Source organism: Heterocephalus glaber, unplaced genomic scaffold (assembly GCF_053883595.1).
Source record: "Heterocephalus glaber isolate CG9 unplaced genomic scaffold, H.glaber_assembly_v1.0 deba00001662, whole genome shotgun sequence".
NCBI lineage: Eukaryota > Metazoa > Chordata > Mammalia > Rodentia > Bathyergidae > Heterocephalus > Heterocephalus glaber.
In genome coordinates this window covers 962,658-975,510 of record NW_028258403.1, presented here as the reverse complement: position 1 = coordinate 975,510, position 12,853 = coordinate 962,658, and the positions used below count along the sequence as shown (strand labels likewise).

The window sequence follows — 12,853 nt, the reverse complement described above, 5'->3', positions numbered from 1 at the left end:
GTATAACTCTAAAACCCTGAATAGTGTTGTCATTTTTCTGTTTACTTTTATTTCATTTTTAAAAATTTCACTGGTAATACAAATTTTTCTTTAATAAAAATGGATAGTTGAATAGTTTAACATTTTAAACAATCTACTGAAATTAAATACATGCATTATCACCAGGAAAGATATATTTATAATTCAATTAATACAATTCATAATCACATTTTAATTATCTCCTACACATATTTCAATTGTGAACATGAGTTTTTCAAAACGTTTATTCATGGCTCTGACTAAATCTCACAGTCCTGAGTAATTTCCTCAGTACCTCCTTCATCTCCTTATTCTGTCAACTGTAGATCAATGGATTGACAAGTGGTGTTAACACAGAAAAGAACAAAGTCACAATTTTCTGCATGCCTGCTGGATTACCTGCAGTGGGACTCACATAGACAACCATGATGGAGCCATAGAAGAGAGACACCATGGCCAGATGGGAGCCACATGTGGAGAAGGTCTCTGGCCTTCTGCTGAGGGGACCCTGAGCACAGCTCTGATGATCAAGGTGTAGGAGCTCATGATGAAGAGGAAGGTGGAGAAAATGAGAACTCAGTTATAGAGAGCACAAGTCAATTCTGTGAAAGGAGCTGGTGAACAGGACAATTTTATAAGGGGTCCTGGGTCACATAGAAAATGATCTATCTTATTGCCACAGCAAAATGGGAACTGAGAGATTAGGTTAACTGGAAGAAGGAAGTACAAAAAGCCACACACCCAGCAGCAAGCTTCCATTCTGAAGCATTTCTGAACAGTCATGATGGTGGTGTAATGCAGGGGCCTGCAGATCTCAAGGTACCTGTCAAAGGCCATTGCAGACAACAAGAAAGTCTCAGGGGTGCCCATGGAGAAGAAGTAGAACTGCAGGAAGAAGCCAGAGAAAGAGATGGCTTTGCTCTCAGAGAAAAAGTTGGCTAGCATACTGGGGACAGTAGAGCTAATATAACACATCTCCAGGAAGGAAAAATTGGCCAGGAGAATGTACATTGGAGTTTGTAGTAGATGGTCATGTCTCACTGCACAGATAATGCGCAGATTTCCAATTATGGTCAAGTTTTATGTTCCAAAGAAGATTGAAAAGAGGAGGATCTGAATATTCCAGGTGCAAGAGAAACCTGAGAGAATGAATTTGCTCACAGAGGTAGAGCAATTACTTATTTTAGAATTTGTATGTTTTTAAAGCTGCAAAGAGAAAAGATTTCTAAATTAGAAGTGGTTTTCTATAATATGACACATTCAGGATAAGGCCTTGAGCAGGATCACATTGATACTCACGTCAATAAATCACAGACTACTACAATTCATGCAGAGCTATTTCTATAAGTTTCAAATATTCTTTGTCCTACTATGGACACACTAAACACTTCCTATATAAGGTTTACAATCAATTTGTTGCTTTTGACCCAAAAGAAATGTAAGTTAACATAAGGACCTACAGTTTTAGGTCAAGCAATAAATGAATAAGTCCTGAATAAATATAGCAAAGAGATAACTCAGTGTTTATGACATACAAAGATATTAACAAAATTAATTTTTAGTGTTCTTTGCTCCATCTATGATAGATAAATAATATCAAGTTGATTTGAGGATCATATTCTGGTGATTTTATAGAATTTAAATCTGTACATAGGTTATCATTTTAGTTTTGTTGTGTTAGGTCAAGGAATATATTTTTAAATCCATTTTAGCATATTTTAAGTAAATATCAAGAATAAAATTTATAAATTTTAATAGAAATTTCACACATCAATTCATATCTTCAATAAAAACATAATCTGATAAACACTGTGTGTACATTTAAATACTGTTCACTTTAATTGTTACTTCAAATGCTTCCAAAACTGTAAAAGAGATCTGGATAGATGAATTTTGCCTGCCAAGACATTTGCTGTTTGCACTTTTATAAAGAGGAAATCCTATAATCTTCATTTTAGATATAATGTTAAATAATACTTGAAAATATTGAATCTCAATTATTTCTCTGATATTGTAAGTGAAATCTTGTGAGGTAGTATTATTTATAATTGTCCCCATCAATGAATCCTTTAAATAAATTAATGTACATTCATGAGATGAAGCATATTATATAGTAAGCCTCTTTGAAACATTGTAATTGAAGTGAAAGGAAAGCAATCAGCAACTGGATGTTTTTTTATGAAAAAAAGTAAATAACCAAAGTTTTTATTGAAAAGTAATGGTTCTTAACATGTAATCCAGGACTTTTTGGTGATCTCTGAGACCCTTCTAGGGCAACTAGATTAAAACTATTTTCATAATAGCATTAACATAATATTTATTCTTTTATTTTTATTTTTCTTCACTAGAGAATGGAGTTTTCAAGGCTATATGGTGAGTGATATTACAGCAGACTAATCAGAGAAGTGGATGAAATAATCTGTTGTGTATTAAGACAAACAGTAATATAGTGACAAAAAGTTATAAATTGAAACACTTCTCAGTATGTTTTTCAGGACTGGGGATTGAATCTTGGAAATTCATACTGAGCCATGTCCCAGCCCTTTATTTTTTATTTTGAGACAAAGTCTTGCTATATTGCCTAGGCTGGTCTCAAACTTATGACCCTCTGCTTCAGTCTTTCAGTGTTAGGATTACAGGCATGTGCCAGCATACCTGGCTAGTATTTTTATTTTTACATAAAGCCATTTCCCCATAAAAATATCATTTATGCTACCATATGCACAATTCATTTGTTCTTGCTATTTTAAATTTTTAAATTTATTAACAAATATTTCCTGGCTATAAGAGACATTAAAAAAAACATTTGGAATCCTTGATAATTTATATGATTACAAGGGGTACTGAAACCAAACACTTGGAAAACAACTATTCTGAATAAATTCTACCCTTTGAAAAATAACTAATTTCATTTCTAGACAGTCTAAGCAAATTTTAGTTTGAATCAAATCTTCATGTAATCCATGAATTGCTTCAATTATTCTTTGAAATTGATCTCACTTTATTTGGATAGTATGAATGGGCTTCACATGGATATAGCAACTTGATTTTGAGGAAAATTACTGTTAGCATAAAGCACAAGCCAATTTAAATTCCATATTTGGACATTATGGAATCATGAAGCCTTAGTGTGCAAAAATTAACCAATCAATAAAATAAATAAAATAATTATACTATTATTTTTGAATTTTTCTCCTTTGATTTTTGTGGAACAGAGAAATGCACGCTAAATTGGAAAAAACATTGATCCCTATTCTTAAATTCATCATGTGTTTATACAAAATTAAATACTTGGAACTTCAAAAATATACAATATTTTAGTTTATTTTTAAAAATGAGCTTTGAAATGCAATATTTTCATGGGAAGTTTTCTAAACTGGTAACTTTATCCAAATTTCAATTCAATAATATATAGTATCACAGACAGATGCTCTAGACTAAGTAACAGTTTGTTGATGACCCTCCACACATGTCCTCAGAATTTCTGGGGTGCCTTTGTTGATACTTTGGAGCTTTCATTCTTCAGGTTTTGCACTTCATCCTTGACTAACTGCTTATTTCTACACATTTGTGTAGGAGCTTCCTTTATCATTGTGCCTATGTATTTCTGTTTCATTTGGTTTCTTTCCCTAAAGGTGGGGTGTGTGTATAAACTTTTTTTGTAATTATTTCTATTTCTACATTTTATTCTTCTTTGAATATATTTAATTCAGACTTCGTTCAACAACTGTCTGGTGTCTGCCCCCCTTATCTCACACTTCTCTATACTTTTTTTTATATTATTGAATAGGTTTTTATAAAATGTTCTTTCTAAAACTGTGTGAAACACATGGTACATCTTTTTTCAAAAAACAAAAATGTTAAAAATAGCCACTGATGTATAGACTAATTCTCATAGTTGACACATACTAAAAAAATTTTTCACATGAACCTAACAAGGAATAAACATTGATAACAAGTGTTTAAAATTCATAAAATGAACAGTAAATATAAAATGACATATGGGAGTATCGGTATTGGTATTATCACTTAAAAATATATTACACAAGGACCAGAAAAAAAGATTGATATAAATTTAATAAAACATTTCTGAGAATTCAAATTTGTCATAAATAATGCACAAAGAAATATATAAACTAATTAGAAATAAAGACAAAGCACCCAGAATATCCAAAAGAGTGCTACAAGTTCATAATTTTTAAAAAAGAATATTGTAGAAGAGTGGATAGTGTCAGTCAGTGCTGCTATGAAGAGTGACTGATCAATGTATTCTACCAAAAAGCTATGCATGGGACTACATTCTATAATAATATTGTCCCTCATCAAAACTAAAGTCTTTATATCATATCATTCTTCACTGTCTAGCTGAGATAACATAGTGAAATATAAATCTAAATTAATTGTGTGTCACTTACAAGTAAATGTTAACTTTGATCATGTTTACAAAGTCTGTCCCTTCAAATTTGCAATCAAAATATGAATAAAATCTTGACTTCTGATCCCTAAAATTCACGGAAAGTACCAGGACCCATGGAATATATTATTTGACATTTTGCTAAAGGAATATATGTGCACTTTCATTTCTGAAAAGTTCCCTTAACTTAGGGTCCAAATTCTATATTTTCTAGAATTCAAAGGGTGAAGTGAGAAGAGCTCCAGTAAACTATGGAAATAACATTTTTAGAAGCTCTCATCCAAAACCCATCATTTTAATTCTGCAGAAGGAATGCATTTATAATTCACATGCTATGTGATAGATATAAAACTAGAATAGAATGGAGGGTGGTAATAGGGAAAGTTAGCAACTTGTGAATTATACCTTACCTGAAGATACATGAGAAACATCATAGAAAGCTGTGTAGTTGAATGTCATCTTTCACATCAAGTTCCATCTCCAGTTTCATGATGTGTGATAATGTTTCAGGGATTAGTGTGGAGACTCATGACCCATTGAAGGGTATTTTAGGAGCAAGACTATTGTGTGACTAATAAATCAAGATCAGGTGTAGTGGCACAAGGTTATAATCTCAGGTCTGGGACCCTGAGGCAGGAGGATTCCAATTTGAGTCCAAGTCTCATTTCTTGTCTATTCTTTAATTCACCTTGTGCTGTAGTGGCTCACAGAAGACCAAGACCCATGGTAGAAGTTCTGGCAATGTCCCCATTCCCTATAGCATTCTTTAGCTTGAAAAAAAATTTTTTAATAAGAAAGATATTTGTAAAATTTTCCCAAACAGCTAAACACATTTAATATGCAAGATGATTTGGCTAATCTTGATAAACACATTTTTTTTTGCAAATATTTACCCCTTTCTGTATCTTGTTGTGTTTTGTTTTTAATTTTATTTTATTAGTATACATATGTAGTACATAATGTTCACATTCCTTGTGAGAAGTTGGTACATGTATATAACACATTCTAATTCACTTTTCCATACTCTTTCTCTTCCCTTCCTCTATCTTCCACCCATCACCTGATCCCTTTCCTTTTCTAAAAGTTTTGTACATGTTTACAGTACTTAATGCTTACATTCCTTGTGTGGAGTTGTTACATGTACATAACACATTCTAATTCCTTTCATCATCCTCTATTTCTGTCCTTCCCTCTATCTCTTGATCACTTTCCTATTTAAGAAAGATCTATCTCCCTATTTGGTATATCTATATTTTATTTTGACATTTATTTTTACTTTGAGTTTCTCACTTATTAAGAGAAATTTTGTGATATTTAAACTTGTGTGTCTAATGTTATTTCACTTAACATTAAGGTCTCAAGTTCCATCTATTTTTGACAAATGACTCAAGTTTTCTTTATGACAGAGTAGTACTGCACTGTTTGTAATCACCACATTATCTTTATCCATTCATCTGTTGATGGACATCTAGGCTAATTCCAAGACTTAGCTATTATGAATTGTGCTGCTATAAACATAGATATTTGAGTATCACAGTAATATGATGTCTTTAACTCTTTTCGGAAAATATTTAGAAGGGGAATAGCTGGATCAGATGGAAACTCTCATTTCAGTTTTTAGAGGAATCTCTACACTGATTTCCACAAGTCACTGTACTAGTTTAAATTTGCAACAACAGTGTAGCAGGGTTCCTTTCACTTGTAGCCTCTCCAGTGTTTTTTATTATTTCTTTGTTATTTTTTATTGATGATGGTGATTCTTTTTGAGGTAAGATTTCCATCTTACATCACTGTGTATTTAATTTCCATTTTGCATCTCAGTGTTACTTAATTTTCATTTCTCTAATGGGTAGTGTGTTGAACATTTCTTCATGTATTTATTAGTCATTTATAGTTCTCTGAAGTGCCTATTCATTTTGCATGCCCATTTTTTTTTGAATGAGTCTATTATTTTGGGAGGCTCTACTTTTTTTTTTTAGTTTTTCACATTTTCTAAATGACTGCCTATGTGAAGATTGACTTGAATGTTTTTTCAATTCTAAAGGTTGTCTTTTCACTTTGTTGGTTGTTTCTTTTCATGTGCAGAAACATTTTAATTTGATATGATCCCATTTGTTGATCCTCAGAAATATTTCTTGTGAAACTAGGGTTCTGTTCAGAAAATTTTTGCTTATGTCTATGAATTTAAGAGCTTTATCTCTTTGTCTTTAAGCAGGTTAAATTTTTCTGGTTTAACATTCAGTTTTTGATACATTTTTATTTTGGCTTAGTACATAGTGGGAGAAGTGAGTCCAAATTCAGTCTTCTGCATGTGGATATCCAACTTTTTGATATCCATTTATTAAAGAGATTAGCTTTCCTCCAGTGTCTGTTTTTGGCCCCTTTGTCAAAGATCAAATAGTAGAATGTGCTTTGGGTAGTATTCTGTTCATTAATCTTCATGTCTGTTTTTGTGCCAGTACAATGCTGGTTTTAATCACAGTACTTTTGTAATATAACTTCAAGTCCATGATGATCACCTCATGTTTTCCTCTTTACACTCACAATTGCATTTGCTCTTCTAGGTATCTTCTGATGCCATATTAATTTTAAGTTTGTTTTCTACCATTCTGTAAATATTGCTAATGGAAATTTGATCAAGATTGTGTTAAATTTGTATACCAATTTTGAAAATATTGCCATTTTGATTAGATTGATCCAGTCTATTCAGGAACAGGGTTATATTTTTATTTTCTGATGTCCTCTCCAATTTCCTTTTTCAGAGTACTGTAGTTTTTATTGTAAAGGTCTTTCACTTCCTTAGATAAGTTAATTCCTTTGTATTAAATTTTTCTTGGTGCTATTGTGAGTGGTAGTTTCTTTTCCTAATTTCTTTCTCAGTGGATTCATTATTAGTGTACAGGAAAGCTATTGATTTGTCTGGGGGTATTTTTGTATCTTGTTACATTACTGATTTTGGTAATTAATTCTAAGAGTCTTTTGGTGAATATTTTACATCTCTATAGTGCATCAAGTCATCTGCAAATAATAATATGTTGATGTCTTCCTTTCTTATACATACACATTTTATTTCTTTTTCTTTCTTAATTGCTCTTGCTAATGTTTCAAGTACTATTTTGAATAGAAGTAGTGATAGTGGACATCCTTATCTTCCAGATTTCTGAGAGAAACCTTTCCCCATTTAATATGATGTTGCTAATAGGTTTGCTAATAGCTTTTATCAGATAGTGGTAAGGTTCTTCAGTGTTTTTAACATGAAAGGATATGGATTTTTCAAAGACTTTTTCTGTATCTATTGAAATGATAATGTGATTTTTGTTCTTGCTTTTTTATGTGATGTGCTACATTTATTGATATGCATATGTTAAACCAATCTTACATCACTAGATTGAAGTTTGCTTGTTCATGATGTAGGATTTTTTGATGATTCATTGCATTTTGTTTGCCAGTATCTTGTTGAGGATCTTTGCATCTATATTTGTTAAAGAGATCAGTCTACAGTTGTCTTTTTTGGTTGGATACTTGTCTGATTTTGGAATCAGAGTAATGTTAGCAATGTCATTCCAGTCCACCTGAGGCCCTTAAGTAATTTTCTCATTGGTTACTAGGTGATTGAGGCTTGTGTCAGTATTTTTCACTTGTTCATCCACAGAATAGTTGGATGTTGTAGCTCCATAGAGTTCAGGGCCTTGTGTGTGCAATACAAGGGTGTGCAGAGGAACTGGCTGTGCTTGTCTCCATGCTCACTCATTACTAGTGATATGTACATCCCAAAGGATTCACTGAATTTTAATCCCAATGAATTTTAATCGGTACAGTATGAAGGAGGGGTCAGAGCACTACTGGACTGTGTGAAGAATTTCTTTTGCTGTTGATAGGACATTAACAGCTTTGTTGGCTTAATTACTAAAGATGATGTTTCAGCACTTTTGTAAAAGCCATTTCTCTGATTTGTGTATGAAATGTTGTTTTCAGGTATCCTGTACATAGGACTCTGTGTAAATTATTATTGACCATAGCTATAACTTCCATAATTGGAATCCATATCTTGCCCTGCCATATAGAAAGCTCACCTCTTGAGATAACTTGCAGAACTGTTTGTCAGAGCTGAAGGTACAATAGGTGTCAAACCAAGACCTTAGTAATGTAGCCAGGAACAGTGTTGGTAGGTAGGGGTAGGAAGTAGGAATTTCCAAAGCAGATATGCTGGAGGAGGTAGCATTGGACACCTTGCATTGTATGAGACCCCAAAGCAGTCTGAAGTGGATAGCTAGCAAAGGGATATCTGTAACTTGAGTAATTAGATGTCCCATTGTAGCCTGGGACCAGAGCTGATGGTTCAGGAGATGGTAGTGGTGGTTCTAGCAGCTATGCAAAGGAGATAGATGAGGTAAAGGAAATGCAGGTTCTGGATGGCTACTGTAAGTAGAATGACAATACCATCTGTTTTATCCTGGGGCATACTCCTGAGAGGGGAGTGCTACATGAAGACTGGGTACTATGTGGTTTTCACAAGTAAAAGGTTCAGGCAGGTGGTTGGCCACCCCAAAAGAGCTTCCTATACTTTAAGAGACAGAGGGAAGGCTTAACTGCCTTGATTTGCTGGCAGTGATAATATCCAAGACACAGTTCATGTGATACATGGTCTCTGAATTCAATGAAGGCCGTCAGGCTTCACTTTCATTTTTTTCCTCACTCATAAGTCCTGATGCATCTGAATAGCTGCTGAGTATGAGTCCTTCTGCAGGATATTCCAAAGGGCAAAATACTTCTCTGTATTTTTTAGGAGGTTGGAAGTAGCTAGGGCAGAGATGTCATTATATATCCAGGCATGCTGATAGGTATCTCTGTTGACTTCAACTCTGTGGGAAGAACAGAGGATTTGTGGTGATGGCAAAGTGCTGTTCTTTCCACTGGGCATGCTCCAGTATCTACTGCATCTTCAACTCATGGTACTATTTCTTGCTGGTAGCATAAAAACTGCATTGGATATCTCACAAGGAGAAATTCCAAAAGTTGCTTTTCATTAAAGTCACTTTTCCTCTCAGCTGTCAAATGTCACTGCCTTAAAATGTGAGCCCTCTCATTAAGTGTTCATTTAATCTGACTGTGTGGAGTGAGAAACTTACAGGTTAAGTTAGAATAGCATGGATCCAATGTGTTTACATATGAATGGAAACTGGACCTAAGTGAAGGTGCCTATGATTTGACATCATTTCAAATTTTTTAAGGAAGGATGAACTGTAGCCTCTGCTGTGTTGGAATTTCAAACCCAAAACAACTGCTTGGAAGGAGATATCATGCTATAGACTGAGCACAGGCATAGAGTGCTTTGGAACCAAATTCAAATCTTGTTCACACTTAGAGCCAAAGAGATGTTTTCAAAGGAGAGGAGAAAAAGACCAAGCCTACCATGAGGAAGAGGTGAGAGGCAGTGGTGAGAGGCCAACAATGTAGAGAGACAAGCAGCAGGAAGGCCAGGAGGGAGAGGGAGATTTTCATGGATTCCAGGGACTTGGAGGTAGAGAACAAGAGCCTGGAGGAAGCAGGTTTCAGACACTCCAGAGATTCATTGGCTCAGTGGGCACTCTGCTCCGTCCAGTACTCAGGTCATGTTAAGTGGCTGGGCCTGTGGTAACCTAGCCTCACCAGCATGCTCAGGTGGCTGGCACATTCAGGGATTGAGCTGTTCCTCTGTGCACTAAGTCAGTGCAGCCTGGGGAAGGACAGACTTTTCTTGTCTTCTAGTTCTGACATTCTATCCTCACACTGGTCATTTTAGCTGTCTGTACTTTCAATAGAAATTTTAATCTCCTGAATTTGTATTTGAAACTTTTCAGTGGATTTCAATTATTTTCTATCCATGCCATTCATGTTTTGCATCATTTTGTTTAGCTCAACTAGCTTTTTATTAGCACATTCTGCAGACCCTGTGTAGGTTTTCTTATTTTGTTATCTCCTCTCAGAACATCTTGAATAATTCTGGTTTGTTGCTTTTTAGTTTCCTGCCTTTTGATGCCCCATAGATCAGCTTTCAAGCAGTTGTTAGTTTATGGAAGCATTTTGTTGATTTGTTTTCTCTTGTTTGTATTTTTATTTGTTTTTTGTGCTGAACCTTATGGGTTGATGTAGTGGAAATTTTTATTTCTAGTATGGACATTTCCCTAAGTAATGTCTACTTTTCAATGCTATATTCTGGGTTTGGCTAAATGTTGCTCGCTAGCCAAGTCCTAGGATCCATCCACCTCTGTTTACTTGTGATGGGAGGTTTCAGTGTCTCTGGCCCAGCAACCAGTTCCCAAGTAAAGGGACTCAGTATTGTTTATAATCTCAAGTCAGTCAAGATATTGGCATCCCAAGGAAATCAAACAGTATTGATAGCTATGTCACCTTTGCTATAGTAATAAAATCAAACACTGGCCTACTATTGACCTATAGTAAATATCTACTAAATGAAACAACTTTACTAATAATCATTCAGATATAATAGCTTAAAGTTAACTAGACATGTAGGGACCCACAAATTTTTTAAAATTAATTTTATTGGTAGATTTTAGGTATACAATATAATGACATAATCTATGTTTCTGGGGTTCCTGGCTGGAGCTCTTCCTTTCTTGTCCCTGTACAGTCTGTGTAGACAGTCTCAAGCCTTTTGCAAGTGATGTTTGTTTTCTTGGCCCCTAAATTTTGATCTCTTCTTTTTACCCAGTGCTTTCCTCAGATGTTTCACACCTGTGTAGCCTGACTCAGTCTCCCACCAGCACACTGTCTCCCATCCTGACATTTACACTGTGTTAATTCCTACATGGAACTCACACTCTTGGCTCACTTCTACCTTTCTTTTGGTTTAGATTTGGATGTTTTGTTCTCAGCTTTCTTGTCAGTTCCTTTCTTTTTTATTTTTTAGTTCTGTTACCTCTAGGGCAAACTCACCTATAAACAAAAACACACACACACACATGCACAGGAAACACACACAAATACAAGGGCAATAGTGGTAGCCCATCCTGGCTCTGGAGCATCAGAAAGTAAGGTAGAAGTCTATTCTTACTTTAAATATTTGCTTTAATATTTTATCACATATTCAGAAGATTATTTATTACTTAAATAAGAATTAATTTAAAAAGCTGGGTCAAACTTTCAATTCTTGTCCTGTCTGCAATATGTAGTTTGCAAAACATGTACTTAATTCTCTTGAAGCTGCAGCTAAACCATAAATAGAAAGTTGAAATGTTTTAGTAACACATATATAAGTATAAATGTAGTAAAAAGGAATGAAAGATAATTATATGATATGACATTAGACAAAGTTTGGTTACCCTTCAAAAATTCTTGAGTATGAGATTAGTGGCTAAAATTAGGAAATCCTAGATTCCTGTTTTTCATGTGACTAAAACATGAAAAATGACTATAGTCCTTACAACTGTGATTGTTTGGTTAGAGGAAGAAGGCATGGGATGTATATACACTGTATATAATGGGTGTATATACACTAATAAACGCATTTACACAGAAGCACTAAATAACACTGTTAATATATGCATAGACATATACAATATTTGATAAGGCTTTTAAATAAAACTTAGGGGGGGTTCATTAATTTTTATTGTATTTTCTTTTTCTGAAAGTTTTAAAGTATGTGTGGATTAGATAATATATGGGTAATGGTCACTTATAGTAAAATATTTGGAAAATAAAAATTACTTCTTTTGCCAAAATAATCAATATAAATTATTTTGTAATTAAATAAATATGGAGTTGCATTGAAAACACCAAATCAGCCCGCTGCAGACATGGTCCCAAGGTCACCAGTCATGCTGAAAACACCGAATCAGCCCCTGCCCCGGCAGTAATCCACTGGACCCCAACCCCAACCCCGCTCCTTTGGCCTCTTCTCTATACAGCCAACTGGTTCCACACTACAAAGACACAGAGGACACTGGACCACCAGACCACTGGACTGGAGCTAATCAAGTTCTCAGCATTTAAAGAATTCCTGCCCAGAGGTAGCGGGCTTCTGGGCCACCAGTTCACTGCTCCTGGTTCAGAGAAAAGGGCTCTTGGGCTGCCGTCTATCCCACCACTCTCGGCCCAGAGGTAGGGGCTTCTGAGCTGCCATCCCACTACTCCTGGTCCAGAGGAAGGGGCTTCCAGGCTGTCAAACATCCCGCCACTCCTGGCTCCTGGCCCACCTCTCCCAGCTGAGGGGAGGTGAGCTGCGTGGATGCCAAGAGCACCCACTGCCCCCCCGGCCCCCAGTGAAAATGAGAAAACATGTAAATAAATCTCAAAACCAGACTTCCAGATCACCTAAAGCAACCCCAAAGGGAGGTGAGATGCAGCACTCTGATACTCAACAACCTGGACCCACTGAACTGGCAACAAAAGGGGATCTAGAAAAAAGGAAATCAGAAATAA

The 12,853-nt window shown here is 35.1% G+C and overlaps 1 pseudogene; it reads right to left on the bottom strand.

Annotated features, from left to right (window-relative positions):
* Window positions 1-262: 262 nt before the first annotated feature.
* Window positions 263-11,211, bottom strand: LOC101705368 (fidgetin pseudogene; annotated as a pseudogene).
* Window positions 11,212-12,853: the final 1,642 nt, after the last annotated feature.